The following is a 15,463-nucleotide window of genomic DNA, read 5'->3' as shown; positions in this document are numbered from 1 at the left end:
TCAACAACTCAGGAAGCCATCCCAAAACCGTTTAAACAATTTACACAACTCAGTGTTAACAAGCCTGCCAAAATCTAACAATAAACCTAAACTGATTTGGCGCGTGGATTAGCAGGCCTCAATTAGTATAATTGGGGGCCTGTTCAACAGTTAAAGAGTATAGTACAGTTCGATCGGAAAGAAGAAACAAGTTCAAGAAGAGCCATCGTCGATTATCATCAAGACCAAGGAGCAAGCATCTCGAAGCAGTTCTCTCTCAAAGAAGAAGAAGAAGAAGTAACACACCATCGGACACCTCGCGGCACCAAGGGCCCCACGAAATGACCAACCGAATATTACCCACAGCCAATTGGGTAATATTGGGCCACCGCGACCAACGCAAAACCAACTCGGAAGAAACTGAAGATTCGCAAGTCTTTTCCACTCTACAAACTATCCTGACTTACCCCTGGGTAAGATTTTATTCAAAAAGACTCTAGGCCCTATTTCTAACCAAAGAAAATTTGGTACTCACCTGATAGATCCAATACGCACCCTACCGTATCAGTGGACTCGCGAAGACTGACCAGATATGCAGGTGAAGTCCTCTACCGCATCCGGGGTACAGCAGGCCCCAACCGACACATCTAGCGAACCCCGAAATCGCGAACCAGCTCAACTGTCAAGGAGTCGTTTTGGTGAGCATTATCCCTGGTCCTTCAGAGCCTAACTTAGCTAGTAATGTGGGGTTGGGAGGGGTGAGAGATTTGTCTACTGTAATTTTTCCCTCGTGTATGTTGAAGTGTTTCCCCATTTTATTAGTGTGTTATTATTGTGTTGTATTTTCTTTCTCAAATAAAAATCAAAGTTCTTGCACCAAAAATCAGTTGTCTGCTGCACTTTTATCACAACCCCCAAATAAGTCCAAGGTCTAGAACCAAGGGAGTGGGAGCGATTTGAGCCGCTCATAAGTCAGAAGTGAAGCTGACCCCAAACACCACCCCCTACAGCGGAGCGGCAATTAATTTAATGTTTAGTTTGGATAGATTCGTGATTGTGTAAAGAAGGAATGCTCTATTTTTTAAGGGGAGAGATTAAATCTAAAAGAGTATTTTAAATATAAGCTATATAAGATCATTATAAGGCTCTGTAGATGTTTTATTCAGAAAGGAATTTAAAGATAGTATTTTATGATCAATTTTTAAAGTACGATAGATTAATATATGTTACGGGAGACAAATTAAACTTCAGGTTTTGATGTTAATATGTGGTGGAGGAATGGCTGTGCAGAGCAGCGAATGGATTTGAATGATACAATAGAATGATCACGAGGTTGTAAATGTTCTTAATGTTCAATAAATAATATAATATTTAAAAAAAAGTAACACTCTCGACTCTGAGTCAGATGGTTCTGGGTTCAAGCCCCCCTCCAGACACTTGAGCACAGAATTCTAGGCTGACACTCCAGTGTAGTACAGAGGATGTGCTGCACTGTTGGAGGTGCCATCTTTTGGATGAGATGATAAACCTAAGCCCTGTCTGCTCTTTTGGGGACGTAAAAGATCCCGTGGCACTATTTCGAAGAGAGGGGATTTTATCTCTGGTGTCCTGACCAATATTTATCCCTCAGTCAAATCACTAAAACAGATTATCTGGTCATTATCACATTACTGTTTGTGGGGCCTTGCTATGTGCAAATTAGCTGCTGCATTTCCTACATTACAACAGTGACTACATTTCAAAAAGTACTTGATTGGCTGTAAAGCATTTTAGGATGTTCGATAGTCATGAAAGGTGCTATATAAATGCAAGACATTCTTTTATGTACTTGTTCTAATGCAGTCAGTAAATTAGCTTTGGGAGCAAGCAATAGCAATTTCTGAAAAAATGTAAGCAAGTAGACATAGGTCTCGATTTTGCCATTGGAGCAGGCTGGGGGCGTGTCAGGTGTTTTTCGAGTCCTGAATCCGACTCCAGTGTGATGTGGGAAAAAAGTGCGATTTCCCCCTAATTGGGCAATTGATTTCCAGCGTGTGGGAACCCCTGGCCCAATTAGTCTTTCCATCCTGAAAGTCGCCTCCGATGATGTCATCAATACTGCTGGATTTAAGGCCTACAAGCAGCCTTGCTTCTGGAGACTGCAAACTTTATGCCCATTGCTGTGATCGCTTCATTCAGCAACTATGTCCAGCAGTAGGTCAAAGTGCGCTCCATGGTTCGATGATGCCGCCCTGCAAGCTCTGGTGGAGGGAGCAAGAGCAAATAAGGAGGTGCTCTTCCCTTCCTCAGGGAGGAAGAAGCCTCCCCAGCACACTAAAGCTGTGTGGATGCAAGTGGCCCAGGAGGTCAGCTCTATGTCTATGTGCCGCAGAACCTGGCTGCAGTGCAGGAAGAGGATTCATGATCATCTGCGCACAGGAAAAGTGAGTATGACTTTCCCATTACCATCAATCTGATCCCCATCGCCTCTCCTCACCAGCACTCTGCTTTGCCAAACTCTTCCTCCACATCCCACTTGACACTTACATCCCTGCACCCTTACCCATTCCCTCTCTCTCTATGGTCACATTCACTTAACTATTCGACCATGCAGCCCTCACACTCTCTATCACTGTGATGCAATGACAACAAATTGCAACACACAGGGAGGGTCCTTTGTCTCCTTCTAAGCATCTATGCTATGGATTCTCTACACTTACTCCTTCATTCTCACTCAAACTCCACTTGTGTCCCTCATTGCAGGAAAAGAGAGCCCACAATAAGAGGGAAAGAGCAAGGACAGGAGGAGGGCCAACCTCAGTAGCCTAGCTCACCACCTCGGTGGAGGCGGCCCTGGAAATTGCCAGGATCGAGGAGGATTCCCAAGTGGGGGACGAACAGGCAGGCGCATCACAGCAAGCTGGTGACAGAATAGTTTGGCATCTCTCTCATTGACATTGCATGAGTCACTGATAATGAATCTGATGCTCTAACAGATTGACTTATGATCATCTGCACTATTCAATGTGCATGTAACCTTGACCTCACATCTTTGACTCTTTCCTTTACTCCCCCACAGGACCATCGAGAGCCCCCGTCCCCGCTGTCCATGAGGAAGAACCTGAGCTTCCAGACTCCTCAGAGGAAGCTACAACCTCCGAGGGCACTCCCTCACCAGAATTAAGCGCACACATCACCAGCACAGACACACACACCTCGGTGGGACCATCGGGACATAGAGTAGAGTTGTCACCTGGTGTATCACAGCCCACAAGTGAGCATCAGCAGATGTTGGAGACAGGGACAACAGTGGAGAGTCCTCGTCGGAGGGCGCAGGACGCTCCCAGCTTGGCTTCACTGCATGTCGACCCTGTGCCTCCGGGTCCATCCAGGAGAAGCGGTGCTGGAACTCCAGGAACAGGTGCAGGAGTCTCTGGCAGGTTTTGTCTCCAGGGCCGCTGCGAGTGTGGAACGAACGGAGGAGTCCATCGCTAACATGAGCAGAGCCTTTGTGGAGTCATTGGCGCATGAACGCATCACCATGGAAGGATGGCTACCTCTGTGGAAAGGATTGCTACCTCCGCGCTAAGGCTGGCCATAGAGGAGAGGATGGCTACGATAGAGTAAAGGATGGCTACGTCCATGGAGGATCTTAGTCGCCAGGGTATGGAAAACATGGTATTTGTTCAGAATAGACTGACATCTCTTGAGGAGCAATGGTCAGCTATTGAGCAAACAAACCAAACATTCATGCAAGTCCTCGGGAGTAGGACTTCCAGTACAGAAACTGTTGAATCCGTGATTCTTAAAGTATGATGTTTTCCAATAACTACACGGAGGCTGTAACTTAACAATCAACAGGTGTTTACTGGAGGAGGGTAGTTTAAAGACTGACAGTACAGAGGCATGCTCAAAGCTTATATACAGGTGTGGTCACTGCCGGTACTACAGTATACAGGAGCTGTAAAATTAGTTCTCTCTTTAAGTTACATACACTACAGAAACGGGTCCTCATGGCCCCCCTGAAGTGTAGCAATGTGCTGTCAAGCCACTTGCTAGCTCTGAAGTGGGGCTGACCCATGAGAGGGATGTTGGTGGCAGACAAGTAAGTGGGGGCTCCTCTCCAAGTGCTCACACGACCATGCCACTGCAAATCCCTCAGTCAGAGCCCCACCAGAGTCCCCACCCAACAGAGATTGGCGTCTCAACCCCTGTACACCCACAGGAGCAGCAGACTGTTGCCAAGCCCTCACAGGTTCACAACCCCAGAGGACACCCGCCAAAGGTGTCAAGACAGGAGCAGCAAGAAATTGAGCAAGGGGCTTTCACATCTGCTGAAGCCATAGGGGAAGCACCACGTAGGAGCATGCATAAGAGGAAGATAATGCACAAGTAGTCACAAGGGTAGTTACTTGGGTGTAATGTTATGTTCAATTTTGAAAAGCCATCAGTTGGTTATTGTCATTAAAAATTCTGATGGCAAACTGTTGCAGTTGTGGCATGTGTCATTTCGCTAATGGGACTTCCACATTGAGGGCTTAGGATGACTTGCAATTGTCAGTATGGTGGTCAGAGTGATAGGAACCCACAGGTTCTTGGCCATTGTCGATGGTCTGATAAGAAGGTGCGAAGGCAAAAGTGTTTTATTGTGCAGGCTAAACAAAACTGGCCAAGATAAGTGTGTGCCTTGCACCCCGGGCAGCAATGTGCTCGCATGTTGCTGCCGCTGGTTGATGTGCCTCTGCATGCTGTTCATTGTCACTCTGCTCCTCCTCCTCCTCCTCCTCATCTGAGGAGGCTATATGATGAGCCACTTGTTCCTCAGGCACCTTCAAACCATGATGCTGTGCCATGTTGTGAAGTGCACAGCAAACCACGACCATTCTGGAGACCCTGGCTGCTGAGTACTGCAGGGCTCCACCTGATCTATCAAGGCATCTGAAGCGCATTGTAGGGGGTGGTGTGTGTGGTCAGCTTTGCCTCTGACTTATGAGCGGTTCAAATTGCTCCCACTCCCTTGGTTCTAGACCTTGGACTTATTTGGGTGCTGTAATGAAATTGCAGTAGACTACTGAGTTGGTGAAAGAATTTGGATTTTATTTGAGACAAGAAAATATGCACAACACAACAATCTTATCACTCTAAAAGGGGGAACACTTCAGAATATACGAGGGAGAATAACAATAGACAGAATACTTCACCCCTCCCAATCCCACTACACTAACTAAGTTGGACTCCAGAGGACCAGGGATAATGCTCACCAAACGACTTCTTTTGACAGTTGTAGAGGTTCGCAATTTCGGGGTTCTCTAGGTGTGGCGATTGGGGCCTGCCGTACCCCGGACACGGTAGAAGACTTCACCTGCATTGTTGTTTCAGTCTCCGCATGTCCGCTGATGCAATCGTGTGCATATTGGATCTATCGGGTAAGTACCCAATTTCTTTTGGTCAGAAATAGGGTCTAGAGTCTTTTCATCAAATCTTACCCAGGGGTAAGTCAGAATAGTTTGTAGAGTGGAAACAAACTTGCGAATCTTCGGTTTCTTCCAGCTTGGTTCCTTGTCGGTCACGGTGGCCCAATGTTACCTAGTTGCTGGTAATATTTTTGTTTGTTTGTTTCTTGGGGCCTTTGATTGCCACGAGGCGTTCGATGAGGTCTTCTCTTGGCTCGGACTCCGGATACTTTTGTGACTTGACATGGATTTTTAAGTCTCCTTTTTCTTCTCTTCTACATGAGCCGTGCTGTATCGAATGGGCCGAAACCGAACTGCTCTCTTCTTCCGGACTGTACTGAACCAAACTCCTTGACCAAAAAAAACGACTCACTTTCCCAACTGAAAAAGCAGGCCCCAATTATACCATTTGAGGCCTTGCTTATCTGCCCGCCAAATCTCCTCTGGCCCATTGTCATTTTTGGCGGGCTCGTTAACAGTAATAGTTTTTGAATTCTTTAACGGGTTTCGAGCTGGTCCCATCTATCTTAATTGGTTTAAGTTGGTGTGACTTAGTTTCGGGATGGTCCATCGAAACCTAAATTGGCTTTAAATGACTGTTTAATCTCTGGTTCGATTAGTAAGATTTGTCTTTTCCTGCTGGGGTCAGGGTCCCTTTTGCTGGTCAATGGCATGTTCTGCATTATGTATACTTTGGATGGCTCTGTAGTTTTGGGGCGGGAACTGCTCTTCCGTAGGCCTATTGTCATCATGTAAAACGACTGAGACAGTCCAGATAGTCCCCAGACAGCTTGGCTTATGCCAATATCCAAACTGCTCATTTTACAGAGGCCCATCCCAACCCCTTTGTCGCAGCCTTTCACAGGCTTGGACATGTCTTTTAAAATAACCGAAATCCTGGGGTTTTGACTTTAAGCCCCTTTTAGGCCCAATATTCTTTACATGTTTTTTTTTAAACAGTCCAAAAATCACTTCTTTTGGGGTAATCTTCTTGGTTTGGGGGATCTGCAGAATTTTGCGAATGTTACAGCATCTTCAGCAAGCCGATGGCTTGCTCGATTATGGATCTGGTGGAAATGTGGTTCGAGTTGTAGCGCTCCTCAGCTTCAGTGGATGGGCTCCTCAATGGCGTCATTAGTCACGTCTTCAGGGGATAGCCCTTGTCTCCAAGTAGCCATCCGAAAATTTGGTCTGGTGGAATGAAGAGCGGAGGCACACTAGAGTGGCTCAGGATGAAGGAGTCATTGCAACTGCCAGGGTACTTGGCACAAACATGCAAAATGTCCTTCTTGTGGTCACACACCAGCTGTATGTTGAGGGAGTGGAAGCCCTTGCAGTTGACAAAAATACCTGGATTGTGATGGGGTGCCTTAAGGGCCACATGTGTGCAGTCAAGGATGCCCTGCACCCTTGGAAAGCCTGCCAAATTGTCGAACCCAACGGCACGCGCAGTTACACTGGCTTGATCCTTGGAGAAATTGATGTAATTGTGCACGATGGCAAAGAGGGCATCGGTTACCTGTGTGATGAAAGTGTGCAGCCACCTGGGAGACACCGCTGATGTCTGCTGCTGATCCTTGGAATGAACCTGAAGCAAAAAAGTTGAGTGCGGTGGTGACTTTGATGGCCACTGGTAAGGGGTGTCCACCTGGTCCTCTGAGCTGCAGGTCTTGCTGTATCATTGCGCAGATGCCACCCACTACCTCTCGCGAAAGTCGGAGCCTCCTTTGGCACTGCTGCTCAGTCATGTTGAGGTAGCTGATCCTCTGTCTGTAGACCCTGTTTTGGGGGTATCTCCTGCGCCAACGTGCTTCTATGCACTGGCGCCTTCTGGCCTGTGCAGCTTCAGGTGGGTGAGCAGCAGCTTGGAGCTCCTGCTGTTACTCCTGCAGTTGGTGCTGCTGTTGGTCAGGGTTCTGCTGCTGCCGCAGCTGGTCTTCATCCGAATCTGATGTCCAGGAGGAAAGGAAATAAATAGTTCCTATTCTTCTGGTATATACCTCAGTTGAAGAAGCGCTCATTCAAGATGGGGAGAGGGGTTTCCCAGGAGGTCACACTGGAGATGGGTGTCAGGCTCCAAACTTCCACAACAATGAGTATGCCTGCTAAAAGTTCCCCCAGACCTGAAACAACAAAGTTCTGCCACCTGCAAATGATGATTGGTGAAAACTACTTTTTAATGGAAGAGCTGCAGCTGTTAGTAAGCAATCCACTTGTGATGCCGCCAGGGTTCACTGGCATGTTCCAGAGGAGGCGTGCAGCACGTGGGAAAAGTGGGAAAATCAGAAAGGCCTCTCAAAATGGGATTATAGAGGCAATTAAGTGGTTGTTAAGGGCCTTAAGGGCCTATCCTGCCTCTTGGAGGCGGGATGGAAATGAGGTCATATAACTCGCATGTGGGAAAATTGCTCGGAGGCGGGATCGAGCCTGCATGCCATTTTTTGCGATTTTACCACCTCACACGTCTCCAATCCCGCCTCCTCAGGCCTGGCAAAATCGAGCTTTATCATGTCAAGCAAAATAAAACTAACTAAGAAAACCCAACTGAAAAATACAGAAAGTACAGTACAAATTAAAACGTAAAACAATACAACACCACGGGGTAGAAATTGGTATGCGTTGTGTCCATTTTTCGGGCATAAAATGGGTGCTAAGCATATCAATTTAGCAGTGGGATGGCTTGCGCCCAATCTGTGCAAACATTGGTCCCATTGCTAAATTCGTGGGCCCTTTCTTTAGGTGTCCTGGGTGGCCTAAAGTAGGAGTCTAACATCTGTTAAAAAGATCTTTTCTAAACTCCTGGCATCGGGCCTTCCCAACTCAGGATTCCTCAGTGGCCTTCAATGACAGCTAAGCTTAAAACTAAGTTTTTTAAAAACCCATCCAAGGAGCCAGGAGGAGCAGGAGTGCTCCATTGACAACACGGGAGTTGCAACGGGCTCCACTCCCGTAACTCGCTCCAATCCTTCTTGAACCAGATATGATAAAACCCGAGGACCAATTTCCAATGAGCCTCAGAGCTTTGGTTCGGGTGTGCACTGACCATGCAATGCCGAGCCTGGGCCCGAAAATGGGCCAGACCAAAGTCCACTTTGCAATGTTTCACAAGTCCACTTGTACCATTACCATCCTCTCTTGCCTTGCACCATCATCCCTTTTTGTCATAAATCTCTCCTGCCTTCCAGCTTGTAGTGTATGTACCTTTAAGAGAGAACTACTTTTGCAGCTCCTGTATACTGTAGTACCGGCAGTGACCACACCTGTATATAAGCCTTGAGCATGCCTCTGTACTCTCAGTCTTTAGACTACCCTCCTCCAGTAAACACCTGTTGATTGTTAAGTTACAGCCTCCGTGTAGTTTTTGGAAAGCATCATACTTTAAGAATCACGGATTCAACAGTGACGACGAGGTCGATTCGAATCTACCTGCAACTCTGCATTTCCCTTCAAGGATTCACTCCAGGAGGGCGGTGGAAGAAAGTCGAGGCCAGAAGCACGGGCGTCGACCACGAGCAACCGCCCAGTCATCCGGCAGAGAGTGAACATCGCAGGGGAGGCTGTTGAGAGCCGGGCTTGGTTCCCCAGCCACGACGATCCAGCAACAGACTGGCAACAGGTACAGCGCAGACCCTTCCCGGACAGCGGCGGCTGGAGCCGACTGATGGCAGAGAATAAGCCGAGCAGCGTCGACATGGTAAGAGAGAGGGTGAAGCGCACAGGACACAGCTGGGGGGTTGAAAACCGAGCGGCGTCGAGGAAAAACAAAACAGAGAGAGAGAGGGTAAAGCAGCAGCCGGGTTCAGGACCGAGCGACGGCAACGGGAAAGGCGCACAGGAGAACGCGCAGAGCACAGCCAGGGCTCAAGGGCTGAACCGCGTCCACGGGGAGAAGAAGGGAGAGCGCGGGAGACGCCATTGAGCCGCGGAGAAGGGAGAGCACGGGAGACGCCATTTTAGAAGCCGCAGCGGAGAAAAAGGGCGAGCGTGGGAAGAAAGGAAAGCGCGGGAGACGCCAGTTTGTGCCAACTGAGAAGAAGGGAGAGCGCGGGAGACGCCATTTTAGACAGTTAAATCACACCCAGGGATGCCGAAGAGTGGCAGTATCACTGCATTCGACAATGACGTTGAAGATTGTGCGACAAATGTGGAACGCATTGAGGTGTACTGCAGGGCGAATGAAGTGCCAGATGCTAGGAAAGCACTGGTTTTGTTAAATTCCATGGGTGCAAAAACTTATGGCTTACTGCGAAACCTAATAACCCCAGAGAAGCCTGTGGATAAGAATTTCGAAAGCATAGTAGAAATGCTACAGGACCACGTAAACCCCACACCGCTGCTGATAGCAGAAAGATTTAAGTTCCACAAAAGGAACCAGCATAAAGACGAAAGTAATGCTGAGTACTTAACGGAACTGCGCAAGCTATCGAAATACTGCCAGTTTGGAATGGGACTAGCAGATACGTTAAGGGACAAGTTTGTGTGTGGGCTTCAAAGTGAAGGAACCCAGAAATGGCTTCTATCCGAAAAGGATCTTACGCTGGACAAGGCTTTCAGCATGGCAGTATCACACAAAGCAGCCACACGGCGTGCTGCAGAGATACAATGGAGACCGCAAGAATATGGCACCAATGAAATGTCATATGGAGCAGGGAAGTGTTATCGCTGCGGCAGAACAACACACGACCAGAAGGATTGCTGGTTCAAGGACCAAGTGTGCAGACAGTGTGGAAAAGCAGGACACATAGCAAGAGTCTGCAGATCGGGGAAGAAAACCAACAGCAAGAAATCTCCACAGGAGAAGTACAAAAAGATACATAAGGTGATGGACAGTAGTTCAGACGAACAGAAGAGTGATACAAACTCCGGAAGCAAGGAGCTGGGTTGTCTGAAACTACATAAGCTAACCAAAATGGAGGATCACCAGACTATCTGGGTCACACTCAAGATAGATGGAGTCCAAGTGAAAATGGAATTGGACACAGGATCAGCCCTACAGTCATAAAACAAAGGGACTACAAGCGGCTATTTTCACATATACCCTTGAAAGCTACAGAGATTGTCTTGAAGTCGTACACGGGGCAAAAAGTCTACCCCAAAGGAAAAATAAGGGTGAAAGTGATATACAAAGGCCAGGAAATACCTAAAATGGACCTATATGTATTGCCAGATGGAGGACCACCACTACTAGGACGTGAATGGATCCAGAAGATACAATTAGATTGGCATTCCATGCAGGCACTGAAGGTTGAGGCCAAAAAGGATGACGACGTCACACCTGGACGACTGTCAAAAATGCTAACTGACGCACAAGAAGTGTTCCAGGAGGGACTCGGAACACTAAAAGGCATAACAGCATCGATTAAAATAGAGGAAAATGCAAGCCCAAACTTTTTAAGGCCAGACCGGTGCTTTATGCGATCCGACCAGCCGTCGAAGCAGAGCTGGAAGGGTTGTAACGTTCAGGGGTACTGTCCAAAGTAGACTGGAGCGAGTGGGCTACACCCATCGTTCCTGTAATGAAGAGGTCATTGAGTAATATGCCTGAGAACCAAAGAAAGTCCGCATCTGTGGGGATTTTAAGGTGACAGTGAACCCAGTCCTTCACATGGTACAATATCCGCTTCCACGGATTGAGGATATTTTCGCCTCGCTATCTGGAGGTAAACGCTTCACCAAAATTGATCTGGCCCAGGCGTACTTGCAAATGGAGGTAGAAGAAGCCTCAAAACAATACCTCACGATCAACACTCATAAAGGTCTCTACCAATACAACCGGCTGGTGTTCGGGGTAGCATCGGCTCCGGCTATTTGGCAAAGGGCAATGGATCAAGTCCTGCAAGGGATTCCAGGGACCCAGTGTTATTTGGATGACATCCTGGTCACGGGCAAAAATGACAGTGATCACCTCGCCAACCTGGAGAAGGTGCTCACTAGATTAAAGGAATATGGGCTACGAGCTAATCGCCACAATTGCGAGTTTTTCCAGAAGCAGATCTCATACTGTGGCCACGTTATTGATGAAGAGGGGTTACATAAGTCCCCTGAAAAGATTGAGGCAGTAGTCAAGGCTCCAGTACCGGAAAATGTGTCACAACTGAGGTCGTTCCTCGGGCTGGTAAACTACTACCATAAGTTCTTACCAAATTTTTCTACAGTATTACACCCATTGAACACCCTACTGCAAACGGGGGTACCATGGAAGTGGAATGACGAATGTAAACGAGCTTTCCAGAAGTGCAAAGAATTGATCACATCAAAAGAGGTGTTGGCCCATTTCAACCCAGCACTACCAATTCGGTTGGCATGTGATGCATCACCCTATGGTATTGGAGCGGTGCTGTCGCACAAATTCCCAGACGGGTTGGAGAGGCCAGTAGCCTTTGCGTCTCGGTCACTAACCTCAGCCGAGCGCAACTATGCCCAGATTGACAGGGAGGCCCTCAGCCTAGTATGGGGAGTAAAAAAATTCAACCACCATCTGCATGGGCAGAAGTTCACCTTGCTGACTGACCACCAACCACTTGTCTCCATCTTCAATCCAAAGAAGGGCGTTCCGGTGATGACTGCACAACGGTTACAAAGATGGGCCCTTTTTCTAGGGGCGAACCAATATGAAATAGAATATAAAGGCATGAAACAGCATGGAAACGCTGATGGGCTATCACACCTGCCACTGTGGTGAAAAGAGTTTCGGAAATTTATGAGAAGGAATGGGGTAAGGCATTACACATCCGCCCTGTGTCATCCAGCCACAAATGGATTGGCTGAGAGGTTCGTACAAACCTTTAAAAAGGCAATAAAGGCCATGTGCGATGATGAAATTCCACTACAGCATAAGGTGGACAATTTCCTGTTAGCCTACAGAAATGCGACACATGCAGTTACCAACCAGACCCCGGCCATGATGTTCTTTAACCGAATGTTGAGATCTCGTCTGGATTTGCTCAGACCAAATGTGCGAAGGAATGTTGAGGATAAACAATTCCAGCACATCAATGAGAAGCCAACAAGCAGCTTCAATGTAGGACAACCAGTCTTGGCCCGTGACTACCGAACAGAGAAATGGCAACCTGGAATGATATGCACACGGCAGGGGCCATTAATGTACACAGTGGATGTCGGGGAGAACATTGTAAGATGCCACGTCGGCCAAATCTTAGCGTCACAGGAACGAGTCAACTCCATGTCTCGGGTCCCTGGGGATGAACCTGACATACCGGTAGCATCTACCTCAGAAACAGTAGCAGTGGAAACTGATGAAATAACCAACGAAAAGGGGCCAGAATCGCCTCCGCACCAAGAACAAGAACCTCAGGAAAGGCGCTATCCAGAAAGGATCAGGAAGCCGCCCCAAAGACTGAATCTATAAATGGACTATTTCAGTTTAATGTGCATGTTAAAGTGTTAATTGTTATTTGAACATTATGGCTACTGCTAATCTAAAAGGGGAGGAATTGTAGTGTATGTACCTTTAAGAGAGGACTACTTTTACAGCTCCTGTATACTGTCGTACCGGCAGTGACCACACCTGTATATAAGCCTTGAGCATGCCTCTGTACTGTCAGTCTTTAGACTACCCTGCTCCAGTAAACACCTGTTGATTGTTAAGTTACAGCCTCCGTGTAGTTATTGGAAAACATCATACTTTAAGAATCACGGATTCAACACACCTTATATTTACCTTCCCTTTTGTTCTTTCCTCCCCTTCCCCCTTTCCCTGCCTCTGTACTTGCTTAACACCTGTTACATCTCTAACCTTTCCAGTCGACCTGAAAAAACTTTGTTTCTCTCTCCGCAGATGCTGCCTGATCTGCTGAGTATTTTCTGCATTTTCTGTATTCATTTCAGATTTCCGGCATCAGTATTTTGCTTTTGTCCATGTGTTGCCTGGTCACAAAGTTCACAAATCTGAACTGAAGAGTGACTGAGTTATCCAGGCTGGGCTCATTTCTTGATTTACTTTTCACAAATCGAACAAACTCTGTCGTGTGTCTTATTAATACCATACATCTGTGGGAAAACTGCAGGAAGCTGCTGTGACAGAAGCAGGCTGCCTGCACTCTAATACATCAGGGATGTTTCACAGGGCTGTGAAACTTCACTCTGGAGTAGACATAAGGGGCTGGATTTTCATTGAGGAGGCAGATAGGAGGCGGGACTACAACTTTTGAGGTTGTAGTCCCGCCTCCATCGAGTTCTAGCCAACCCACACGATTTAGACTTGATTGACCTTGTTGAGCCCGCCCAGCAGGCTCAGCAGGCCAATTAAGGGCCACCCGGCAACAGGTGATGTCACAGATTGAAATTTAATCTGTCAAGACCTTTTTACAGATGAAATATCAGCGTTTCTGTTACGTCCGTGTATAAGAAGACACAGACTGCGGAGAACGGTACAATAGGTGTTTACTCAACGTGGCTCAGACTGCAACTGATCTGTACAGATTACTACTCAGCGTTATATACAGGTGTGGTCACTGCCAGTACTACAGTATACATGAGCTGTAAAAGTAGTTCCCCCCTTAAAGGTACATACATTACAGTTTCACAGATGTTTGAAGCTGCCAAACACTGACAATCTGTACACCAGGTTAATTCCTTCCTCTCAGGATGATTTAGAGATCTCCCCGGAGCAGAAAGCAGAGGCTGCAGACTTTGACAGCTGGCGGCCATTCTGCTTTCTGTGCTGGTGAGATGAGGGACTCCCGAGACCTGAAGGAAGGCTGTAAAGGTATGTGAATGTAAGTAAAACGATACACCAAACACACTTAGCTCTGCACTCATGCACCCATCTCTCACCTGAACACCGGACATCTCGACCCCTCCAAGCCCTTCATCCTGACGGCCCGCCTTGCTAACTTGGTGTGGTTTGGAGCCGTCGGGAATCCCACATTTCAACAATGAAAATAGGGATTAGGCTAAAAACTGCCTGTTAACTACCTGTTAACAGGCAGTTAATTGGCATTAATCCCCTTCCCGCCTTGGGGAGGCGGGTCGCAGTGCGGGGCAAGTACCCGCCTCCTTTGAAACTGGCATGGAGGCAGGTTGCGGGCGGGATGGGGTCAGGACCCCCGGTTTCAGGATTTTAAACCCCCACACACCTCCAATGCCGACTCCACGGCCCAATGAAAATCCAGCCCAAGAAGTCAGCAGACAAAGACTGCGATAGCAGGTGGGAAAAAAGGAGAAATTAAACTGCAAAGATTGAGAGGAGAGGCAAGAGACAGAAGCGATCTCAGACTGGGCAGATAGGTCAGAAGGAGGAATGAGAAACAGCGATCGCTAGGGCAGAGGACAGCCCCAGTGTTAGACAAGAGATGAAAGCTAACTAAAGTACTTTAAATAGTGAGAGTGAGAGGAATTTATATTTAGCTATCTATTTTTGTGAGTGCATTGCCTCAGAAAGCATTGAATACTGTTCACCAGTTGTCCTCAAAGAAGCCTCTTCAACAATTGGTAACTAAAGTAATGGTAGTTGGAAAATATAATATTCAGCAAAAGAAAACTGACAGCAACATATGTTGCATAATATTTAAATAATGTGGAATGTTCCAGGAGTGCTGTTCCTGGCAGGACCAGCACTCCTGGAGCAACGAGGACCTAATGTCACTGACAGACATCTGCCAACTTCAAGAGGCAAACATCTTATATTTTAGATTTTGTCTAAACCAAATATTTTTGGCTACACTTTCAAAAACAAACCTATATAGGATTCACAATGTAAAATGTGGTAGGCTCCAGTGATGCATATTTTATCATAAATACTTCCTTTGTACCACTGCCAATTAAAATCATTAGAGAAGGGAGACTGGCCTGTACCAGTAGCATGGCAATGTCAGCAGCATGGGTTTGTAAGAGACTCATCACTTGAACTATCAGACTGTTCTTTTATTCGTCTAAAAATGTTCAAAACCACAGGATACTCAATACAACTATAATTATTACTGCTCTGAACTTATCTCTCAAATCTTCAAAAGTACTTCATTCGCAGTAAAGTGCTTTGGGACATCCTGTGGTCATGAAAGGCACTATATAAATTAATTCATTCATTCATT

Source organism: Somniosus microcephalus, chromosome 13, assembly GCF_052327205.1.
Source record: "Somniosus microcephalus isolate GS21.2 chromosome 13, FLI_Smic_1.0, whole genome shotgun sequence".
NCBI classification, from domain to species: domain Eukaryota; kingdom Metazoa; phylum Chordata; class Chondrichthyes; order Squaliformes; family Somniosidae; genus Somniosus; species Somniosus microcephalus.
Note: the sequence above shows the minus strand (reverse complement) of the source record.